The sequence below is a fragment of the Rattus norvegicus genome, chromosome X (assembly GCF_021556685.1).
Source record: "Rattus norvegicus strain SHRSP/BbbUtx chromosome X, alternate assembly SHRSP_T2T, whole genome shotgun sequence".
Classification (NCBI taxonomy): Eukaryota; Metazoa; Chordata; class Mammalia; order Rodentia; family Muridae; genus Rattus; species Rattus norvegicus.
The window spans coordinates 29,664,703-29,676,510 of NC_141554.1; the positions used below are offsets into that span (position 1 = coordinate 29,664,703).

At 36.8% G+C, this 11,808-nt stretch overlaps 1 pseudogene across 1 annotated transcript; it reads left to right on the top strand.

Moving 5' to 3' along the window:
* Positions 1-743: 743 nt before the first annotated feature.
* Samt2l2 (spermatogenesis associated multipass transmembrane protein 2 like 2) lies at positions 744-3,632 on the top strand (annotated as a pseudogene). The gene is made up of 3 exons (XR_015647058.1): positions 744-804; positions 1,278-1,341; positions 2,847-3,632. The product of XR_015647058.1 is annotated as a spermatogenesis associated multipass transmembrane protein 2 like 2 (transcript).
* The last annotated feature ends 8,176 nt before the right edge of the window (positions 3,633-11,808 follow it).

An 11,808-nucleotide genomic window follows, 5' to 3' on the forward strand; every position in this document is an offset into this window, starting at 1 on the left:
CCTGATTTTGTGTTCTAGCACACATCTATAGTGTTAATACAAAATGTTTCCAACACAAACAAAGAGACATAGATCTGTGTAGTAGAACCAAGAACTCAGATTAATTCTAAAGAACTGCAGACATCTAGGTTTTGGTGAAAAAACCAAAGATGCACAACAAAAGAAAGAAAACATCTTTCAAAATGGAGCTGTGAAAACTGAATATCTACATGCCGAACTCCTAATCTAGATTTCAGTTCTTATCATGCAAAGTAACCAAGAGGATCAAGTGTGTACACAAAAGATCTGGAATTCTGAAAGTAGTAGTAGAAGCAGTAGCAAATACACTTCAACTTGTTGGGAAAACTAAGGATTCGCTAAACAAAACATACATAATCAGATGAACTATGCAAATTTAATTTATGTAATAAAACATTTTATTAAGGATATTCTGTTAAGTACCAAAAAAGAAGTATATCATTGTACTTCAAATGGTTTAATTAAGGAAAAAATCACTAACAAGTTTGTTCAGTAATTTTAGTTTTAGTTAATTGAACATGTGGTCAAATGAATGACCAAGAATAATTTTCACAGGTTCTGTTTAAATAAAATAGCATATTTGACCTATCACCAAATAATGAATGTGTTTTTAAGTAATTTGAAAGAATTTTTGCAATTCATGTGCCCACATTAGAATCCAGTCATTGCGCAGGACCCATCACCTAGATTTAGTAGTCATGGAAACATAAGAATGTGTACATTTTCTTACTTCTCTTATGGATGGCAGTCTCTAACATTTGAACTTCCTAGAAGAGAGAGAAAACGGTAAGAATTGTAATTTTTCCATGTGCTTTTCATTCGTCACCTTCACTATCCTACGATAGAGAATACCAAAGAAAGCCTCTGACTTATGGATCAGGCTACTGTTAGACATGTACTCCACTTGAGTAATATTCTGAATATCATTAAGTGTCAGAATTGTGTGAATATTTGGTCCTCAGGTCCTGCACTGTGTTTCTAACTGATCTTGTACATGTGTGTTAGTGATTCTGTGCTATTTACCTATGTATTAAATGAGATTTTTAGCAGTGTTGGTAACATCGGAGTGTTAATAATTTACTGAAGAGTTTAAAGTAGGATCAAGTTAAGCAAAGCATGAGCTATTAATGCTTCTGTTCATGTGAATTCACCAGTAAACAAGACTTTCTTATGAGGAAGAGCATGTGCCTATCAGAACAACTTTCATTTAGATACTTTACCACTACTTCTGACTCTCTCTCTCTGTTCAATATTTCCAGTGACTTAGAAGATTGGTGATATCATCATCGTCCAAATGGGTTGCTATACCCTGAAAACAAAAAGGTAAAATATGACTTATGAAGGCTTTCTATTTTTTTTTTTACAAAAATCTCATATCTCTCATTGGGATTCAGAAAAGACTAGTACGATATTCTGCAAGCTAGCAAATTTGTCTGGGACCACATCATTCTACATCCTGCTTCTTTTATCCTTCAAAGCATAATGGTTCTGTGGTCTGCTGCTTTAGATATGCCTTGGTAAGAAATTTTGTATATTGATTCCCAATCAATTTCCATCCACTGCAATCCCATAATCATGTTTATTAAATTTCCCATGTGGCACTTTTACTGTCTTGATCATTTTAGAGAGCACATTCCACAGGATTCTTTGGAAGTGTTCTTAGCTGACAGCTAATCTATCCTTGAAAGGAGATGCATATTATAAACCCCTCAGCCTTCTGCATGTTCAAGGACAATGACATTATGCACATGCTGGAATCACTGAAAGTCTTTTCACTCTTTCGTTTCTCTTAAAAGACTCATCAGGATGTCTCAGTATGATGTCTCATTTTCCTTTTAGCACACCCAAAGAACTGAATTAAAAGATCTAAATAAGTTATTTTATAATAAAAATATATGAAATGTTATTTTTGAGTTGAAGATGATATTGGCTCAGCAAAAATCCTCTAGATCCATTATATGTTGCACCACAATGAAGTCATTTTTTATGAAGTGCCATATTGTATAAAATGGAGATACAGAACGCACATACATACTGTAGTTTTGATTATATTATAAATCACTTCTACACAACGCTTATAGTAGCATATAAGCATTCTAACATGACATTTTACACCAAACTAGTTTCAATGAGAAATTTATGTTGGTTTTCATTTTGATTTTAATTATTAAAAAATTAAACACATTGTTCTATAGAACTGCATACACACTAGGATAATATCTATAGAATTATGACAATATCTGCTTCATCAGTCTTGACAAACTTTATATTCCCATTGTGATATCATTTATGTTTAGAATTCCTGGTATTAAAGAAGTCAGAGATGCCATGGTTTGACATAAATGGGCATACCATGTGCATTATTTTTCTTTTGTCTTTTTTCTCAAGCATTATTCTGATATTAAAGTGCTCCTGTAAGCATCATGCTGTAATCAAGTTCAATAAGTTGAGCATTCGTCTGTTGCAAAACTAAATAAGGTTTATTATTCTGTTTTTCAAAGAGATCTGCAATAAGAATCACCTTAAATGATTCTTCAAACTCTTATTTTAACATTAACTTTAAGTATCAAAATAGTCAAGAAACAGCAAAATATTAATATTTGAACATTTTACAATGGAGATGTCTGCCACAATCACAGATCTCAAGTATGCATATTTATACTTAACTTGTGTGTAGAATTCTAACGCCTATGTACCTCATTGAAATACAACATGGAGATAACAGGAGCAAGGAATGTGTACTTCATAACTGTATACTATGATTCATTCAGTTTTTCACATTTGTGTTCCTGGTTGATTCTGTAATTGTACTGTCTCATCATCTTCAGATTTGCAGGAGTGAAGGAATGGATATTCAGAGTGATTGGCTTCCTTTGCAGTCTATTATCTTCAGGGTTTGGAATAATTCTTGCAAGCAGCAAATACTGGCGCCTCTGGGAATTCGACAATACGGTTGTCCAGCTTGTTTACATTGGACTCTGGGAAGCTTATTACCACTGGGAATTTAAATTCTCTGGTACTGAAACCATAATTCTGGTGCACAGCCCTGTCAACTCGACCTGGACAATTTCACCTGAATTTCGATGTGCACAGAACCTGATATTAATGGCAATGCTGATAAAACCTGTTGTTGTGATTTTTAGCTCAGCAGCCATTAGGGTGAGCATAATCAAAGCCTCAGTTTCTGAGATTCAGATAGTGTGCTACAAGTGCTCTGTCTTAATTCTGATCATCAGTAGCCTTTGTACCATTATTTCTGTGACCTGGAACCATGTAGTAGATCTCTATGGCAAAACCACCCTTGACTTTCCACCAAACTTTCCAGTAAAGAAAGAAGCCCTGATAAAGAAACACAGCACTTATGTGTTTCCAATAGGGCTTCTAACAACCACCCTGTCACTCTTTGGAGTGATTATGTTCCTCTTTGAGATCAAGTCATTGAAAGTTCAGAGTAACCTGAATGTCCAGCATGCTTCTAAACAGGCTGATGACATGTACATAAATGAGAGTGCTGTTGCTTGAAAAAGTGCCAGGAGACTCCCTGACAAAATTTCCTACACCCAAACAGTGCTACTGTAATCGTGCACTTATTCAAAATAAAATACCATAGTGCTTTTCAGGGTATGTCTGAAGCTTTTATTTTCTTCTTCATGACGATGGTGCTGCTTTCCTTAAAGGTATTCACATCTTAAACTCTGCATTCCAAGATTATGTGTTCAGGCATAAATCATAGAACCAAAACTAGGTTAGAATTTTGTTTTTAAATAAAATCACCACACAGGCATTTAAGCGTTCATCAGATTGGGGACACTTAACACCTAATATGTCTTGTATGCAGAGCAGTACTACTAGTCTGTTAGTACTGCTGAAAGTTCTGCTTTCTTTAATAAAGTAAGGCAAACTATTCACAGAGTATTCTGACTGTTCTCAAGCCTCCCACCATATGGCACTTTCTGAAATGCCCAAACATTTCCAATAGGTTTGATGCAGTAAACTGTTCCCTGCAGGGAACAACTGGGTAGGATTTGGGCATGATTCATATGTATGGAAGCCCTTCAAGGGTATTAGACTAAATTCTGCTATGCTCCAGGTAATGCCCGGGATCCACTCAGAATCAAAGAGTGAACAAGTGCTTCCATAGAAGTAATGAATTACTCCCTTCAAACTAGAGGGATGGTAGAGTGAACTGATGTTCTAATTCAGCAGAGGAAACAAAGAGCCAGCAAGACAAGGGAACGTTTCAGAACATTATGGTCCAGGGAATCTCATGTCTCTGACTGACTAGCAATTAGTCTGTTTCTGTGGCTCTGACTGACTGGCAACCCCGATTGTTTATTTATACAGGTTTTCAAGAACAAAGACAGACTATTGAGTATTCAAGAAGTAGAGACTATGTGTTTGTTTTTTCATTATATTTATTATATGGTTATGAATTAAGCCACAGTTGGAAAGTACATGCAGAACACCTTTTAATTTTATTATCATTCCAATGTCTCCAATTTAAAGACATTAAGGATTATCTCTTCCAAAGCAAACAAACATGTTATATGACAGTTTTGTTTTAGGCCAGTGGCATTTCCAGTTTTAAAGCACCCAGAAAAACAGAAATTATCAAAAGTGGATTTTTATGAATAGGAAATCATATCATCTAATCTCTTTTATTATATGTTTCTTCATGTACACTATAAGTAGGAAAAATTTATTTTTGTCAATATCACTTATTTATTATGTTCTAGTTCTCTAGGGAGTATTTACTGTATGACCCTCTATCTTTAAACTATGCTTTCAGAGCATAGTTGTGTGCTGTTGTAAAGGGAGACATTGAATCTGTAATTTGATGCCATGGCCTATCAGGGTTTCTCAATTATCTGTGTTAATCCTACAGCAATTGCACTGTTTGTGTTTGCTTTGGGTCAGATATCCTGGAAGTAATATCTGCATCTAATCATAATTCTCTTAGGTGCAAAAATAAGGAAGACTTCACAAATTAGGTCAGGTAAAGTTAATTTTAGCTTTTTCCTGGAAATATGCCAGCATAATTCTCTCAGGAAAAGACATAAAATGAATGATAATGCAGAATGTCCTCAAGAATGCAGCAAGCAGATACCAAAACCCAAAAGTGAAAGATTAAACGACAGCGATTGCAGCAATCACATCTCCTTTGCTCAAAATGGGTCAAACAGTTTTACTGGCTTCATGACGTCAATATTTTCAGGAGATATGGCTGTGACACATCAGTTTAGATGTATTATCTTATGATATGCTTCTCTTCTGGGTTGGAGGACATTGCTGATTTAAAATGACATATTTATCTACATATTCCATTTGGTAGTAATAAGTGTGTTAGGATGGAGCAGATGTGGCCAAAGATTGCCTGCTCAGGTGGTTAAAGGTTTACATTGCTTCATAAAAATGATCAACATCCAGAAAGGAGTAAAACATAAGCCTAATTCTAGAACTTTTTACACAGAACTTTTAACACAGTCATGGCTGTGTTCCTTAGTACTTTATTCACATTCTTCAGCAGCGTCAGCTTCTGTGAGTGTGTTGTGCTGTGTGTATATTGACTCTTCATGAATCCTGACATTTAATATCTTTGCCCCAAACCCAGTCTATTCATTGTATTAATAAGAAAAATCTTGACACACACAACACAAGATAGGAAAGGTTTTAGACATGGAATTTCTGTGCAGGTATCAAAGTCAGTCAGAGTAAACATTTTTATGTTGTTGGTAAATCCTGAGAGTTTTTTGTCAAAAGGTACTGTCTAATTCATTGTGGGAATGTTTAAAGTATGAGCATCAAAGAAAACCCTGAAGAAAGGCAAAACATAAAATGATAGTGGAAGAGGAAACAAAAGCAGAGGTGACAGCTACAGGTCAAAGAGAGGGAGAGCAAATGTGGATGACTCCTGCCCTGGTTTGAAAGTAATAGCTATGTAATGGTCACTGACAGTTAGAAAATACTAGTTTTTTGAGTATGTGCATAAGCAACAGTCCCCAACGCTGAAAGACACAAAGGTTGTGTAGCTGTGTATTAGAAATTTTAAGTTGTATAGTAACACTGAAAGAGAAAATTACTAGCTTCAAAAAACAAAATAATAAAAAGGCAGAGTTTTTCTGAATAAATGCACAGAGTGCCCATCAATGGGATGAAAGGGACACTAGAATACTCCTTGGATATATGGGTCACAATTTATGTAGTCTCCCTTCAGTGCACCAAATTTCACCCCCCCTTCTTCCACCAAAATTTAGTGCATTCAGCTACCTTATATTGGATAGTATGCTTTTCCTCTTCCTAAATTCTTTTAATATTTTATAACAGTTGCAAGTTCATGGGGAGTGCACATTCACAGAACATTCTTCTATAAATGAGCCATTTGCAATTTTCTAGATCAGCCCATAATTTCCTTACATTCCTTGACTGGAAACTCTGAGAGATGAACACTGACAGTCATTAGGTTGTGTGTAATGGCAGTTCTGGCTCCTTGCTGTAGAAAAATAGTAGAGTTTTTTGTATTTGACAGAAAGTGGAGGTCTCTGCATGGAGTGCCCATTTCTGTTTCAAATACAGAGCTCTGCAAAAGAACTTTCTTGTATGTGTGTTTATGGGATGATATAAAACATTTAGTGTCTTGAAGACAAGGTGACATATCTAACATTGGGGTAAAATTACTAGCACAAGAATTTTTATAAGGGAAATAGTGAATAAAAAAGAGATGGAACTCTTTTCCCTCAGTAGATGGTAACTGCAGGGGATGTATTACACTAAAACCCCTGGTAAAACACAAAATATAAAGAACATCAAAAGAATTGAGAAGAGCCAGGCAGAGAGAGAAGAAAACCATCAACTTCAGTAGAATTAACAAATAACTCCCATCAAGGTTGTGATTATGGCTCCAAAAGTGGGTATCCACGGAAAGATCTGCTAATAATGATTCTTGGCTCCTATGGGACTGACCATTAGGGAATCTTTCCATATTCCCCAATTGGAACTGTCTAGCATACCATCCCTTGAACTGGCTATTTTCTTTTTATAACCAGACATCAACAATTTGAACAGCCTGTGCCTGTTTTCATGCTCTTTGGAGTAGGGGACAGGAGAACACCTAAACAAGGTCATCTCAGATAGTCTCCATTGTTACATCAAAACCCTATCCCTTTATGATGTTTTAGGTTCACTTGTTCTACCATCAGTGTACCTGTATTTCACCTAAGTGATTAGTCTGATTTACACACACTTGTATACACTGAAGTGTCATACTGTTCCCAACTATACAATGAATAAGATATTCCATTACATCCATTGTACACACAGACTCAGTGGCATTTTAGGGCAAAATGAAAACACATACATACATACATACATACATACATACACTCACATAAACACACACACAGAAAGAGAGAGAGGGAGGGAGGGAGAGAGAGAGAGAGAGAGAGAGAGAGAGAGAGAGAGAGAGAGAGAGAGAGAGAGAGAGAGAGAGGAAATATAAGTAAATATCCAATCAAGGAAAAATACCCTCAAGTAAGAAAAGATGCTGGCAAGAATGTGGAGAAAGAAGAACACTCCTCCATTGTTGGTGAGATTGAAAATTGGTAAAACCACTCTGGAACTAAGTCTTGAGGTTTCTCAGAAAATTGGACATAGTACTACTTGAGGACCCAGCTATACCACTCCTACACATATACCCAAATGATGCCCTAACATACAACAAGGACACACAATCCACTATGTTCATAGCAGACTTATTCATAATAGCTGGAAGCAGGAACGAACCCAGATGTTCTTCAACAGAGGAATTGATACAGAAATGGTGGTACATTTACACAGTGGAATACCCTTCAACCATTAAAAACATTGACTTAATCAAATTGTTAGGCAAATGGATAGAACTAGAAAACATCATCCTGAGCAAGGTAACACAATCACAAAAGAACACACATGGAATGCACTCACTGATAAGTGGATATTAGATCAAAAGCTAGGAATACCCAAGATACAATCCACAGATCAAATGAAGCTCAAAAAGTTGGAAGACCAAATAGTAGATTCTTCAGTCCTTGTTAGAAGGGAGAACAGAATATTCACAGGAGTAAATAAAGCAACAGTGTGGAGCTGAAACTGTAGGAATAGTCACTCATGAATGACCACACTTCGGGATTCATCCCATCCAATGTCACCAAACCCAGACAATATTGTTGATGCCAAGCAGTGCATGCTGAGAGGAGTCTGATTTAGCTGTCTCCTGAGAGGTTCTGCCACAACCTGAGAATTAAACACTCACATGCTCTCAACCAAACATTGGACTGACAATGAGGCCCACAATGCAGGAGTTAGATAAAGAACCAAAAAAGCTGAAGGGCTTTTAACCTCCATAGGAAGAACAAAAATATCAACTAACCAGAACCTCAAAACTCCCAGAAACTAAACCACAAATTAAAGAGTCTACATGGAGTGATCCATGGCTCCAGCTATAAATGTAGCAGAGGATGGCCTTACTGGGCATCAATGAGAGAAGAGGACCTTGCCCATGTGGAGGCTCAATGTTCCCATGTAGGGGGATTGCTAGGCAGGGGATAGGAGGGAGTTGGTAGGTTTGTGGTCTAACACTATTGTAGAGTCAGGGGTGTTGAGGAAGAGATAGGGGGATTCCAGATGGGAAATATGGAAAAAAGAGGACATTTGAAATGTAAGTAAATATCCAATGAAAAAAAAACCCTCAGGTGACAAAAGATGCTGGCGAGAATGTGGTGAAAGAACAACATTCCTCCATTATTGGTGGGATTGCAAACTGGTAAAATCAGTCTGGAATTCAGTATGGAATTTCCCTAAAAAATTGGTCATAGTGCTACCTGAGGGCCCAGCTATACCACTATTCATCATATACTCAAACGACATAAGTAAATCCATAAGAGCCATCAAAGGATGAACAAAGAAATACACACACACACACACACACACACACACACATATGCATGCATAAACACACACACACACACGCGTGCACGCACACACACATGCACACACAAACACGCATACACACACATAAGCACATGCACAAACACACACATGCGCGTGTGCACACACATACATTCCTGCACTCATGCACACACACTTATAACACCCAAATTAAAATAATAGGAAAAACACTATCATGGCTCATTAATATCTCTTGACATTCAGTGGATTCAATTACCCAATAAAAAGACACAGGCCGATATCACCAAAATTTGCTACACAGATACCCTTAACCAAAGTTAAATCAAGATCAGATAAACTATTTGAAGAGTACTATAACTCCTTAAAAAATAGAAGGATGGGGGTTGGGGATTTAGCTCAGTGGTAGAGCGCTTGCCTAGCAAGCGCAAGGCCCTGGGTTCGGTCCCCAGCTCCGGGGGGGAGGGGAGGGGAGAAAAGAAAAAAAAATAGAAGGATGTATTCAAAGTTTCCCAACTTAAAAGCCCAAAGACGGATTGTTTTCTTGCATAACTCTACCAGATTTTCAAACAGCTAATAACAATATTCCTCTAACTAGTCCACAAACTAGACACAGAAGGAATAGTGCCAAACTCATTCCATGAAGCCACCATTATCTAAACCACACAAATCCTCAATAAAAAAGAGAACTTCAGAGCAATTTCTTTTATTGACATCTATGCAAAAATACGAAAAAAATTACAATGTGAGTCCAGAAATATATCACAAACATCATTCACTATCTTAGGGTTTTACTGCTATAAACAAACACCATGCCCAAGGCAACTCTTATAAAGTACAGCATTTAACCGAAGCTGCGTTACAGGTTTAGAGGGTAAGTCCATTATTTTCAAGAAAGGAGCATGGCAGCATCCAGTTAGATATGGGGAAGGAGGAGCTCAAAAGTCTAAAGATAGCTAGGAGAAGACTAGCTTCCAGACAACTTGGACAAGGGTTTTAAAGCCCATGCCCACAGTGACACAATTATTCCAACAAGGCAACAGCTATGATTAGTGCCACTCCCTTGGCCAAGCATATACAAACCATCACATTAAACATCATCAATCAGGCTTTACCATAGGGATGCAGGCTTGGTTCAATATATGAAAATCCATCAATGTAATTTACCACAAAAGGAAACTAACAGGAAAAATTTAAACTATCATCTCATAGAATACTGAAAAGTCCTTTGACAGAATCCCATACTCATTCTGCTGGGGTTCAGCCCTTCATAAACTAGGGATACCTGGTAGGCGAATAACAAAACACATTAATTGAGGAAGCTGACAGGCTTTTTTACAGTGAGAGCTTCTGAACTCGGAAGTCAAAATACCCTGTAGAATTGACTCAACCCCAGGCTTTTATTCAAATCATGAGAGGAAGTTGGGTTACCAAGTTTATATGGTGGTAGGTAAATGCTTCTCTATTTTCCTGGACAAACATTTCTTCTGATACAAGTAGTACAAATTTGGAACAAAATAAATGGAAACCAAAATATCTAAAACATTATCAGTTTGTAAAAAGCACAATTTTTATTTTTATCACCTGACCACCAGTCTCCAGTGACGTCATGGACACCAGTATTGCAGTTACAAAGTCAACATCTTTCAGTCATGTCTGACAAGAAATTATGGTTTTATAAAAAGAAAAAAATGAGCTAATCTTGCAGTCTTCAGGACTCCATCTATCTGTTTATAAAAACATCCTCACTTAACCTCTATGAAGAATTCCTTACAGGGCTGCCACCATCGTCCCAAAATCTAAGGAACCCATTGCTGACTTTCTAGGAAATATCTGTATGTTATTCCATCCACAGGTTTTAATTAAAATTGTCCTGTTTTTATTACACAGAACTGAGACTAAAACAGGGGAACAGCTCCAGATTTACTCATCTCTGCCCATGGCTTTGGTTACTTTCATTTCCACTTTGAATGAGTGACTGTAAGATACATTTTGCTTGCATTCATGAACAGCTTTTACTTTACTATTCTCGGTAACATCTAGTTCCTGGATATCAACCTGGCTCCTAATAGGTCTTGCCAGATCACCAAATACCAGTTTAGTCAAGGAAGGAGGAAAGAGAAGAACAGTATATACGTAAGGAGAATGATAAATACTAAGAATAGTTGCAGAAATAATATCACAAGTTGCTTTTGCCAAAGAAGCAGGCCTTGGGGCCACACAATACTCATATTCGGGCCCATAAAAGTCCATAGCCTTGCCCTGTGAGACATGGTACCCTTGGCATGATTTTCTTCCTTGTCATCAGGAGTCCCAAGCATCTCAAGCTTAATGTGGTTTATCTCCAACACTCTTCAAGTTAAACGTATTGAAGAGATCAACAATACAGTGCCCAAACCGAAACCTAATCAAGGCAATATGCAGCAAGGCAATAGCCAACATCAAATTAATAGAAAAAATTCAAAGCATTTTTACTAAAATCGGGGACAAGACTGACATCTCTCTTACTATCTATTCAATATAGTACTTGAAGTTCTAGACAGAGCAATAAGAGAACTAAAGGAGATCAACAAGATACAAACTGGAAAGTAAGATTTCAAAATATAGCTATTTTTAGGTGATATAATAGGATTCATCAGTAATCTAAAAAATTCTATCAGAGAACTTCCAAACCTGATAAACAACTTCAGGAATGTGGCTAAATACTAATTAACTCTATGAAATCAGTAGCCTTCCTTTATATAAATGCTGAATGGGCCATGAATGAAATTATGGAAACAACACACTTTGCAATAGCCATAAATAATATAAAATATCTTGGTGTAACCCTAAGCAAGCGAAAGATCTGTG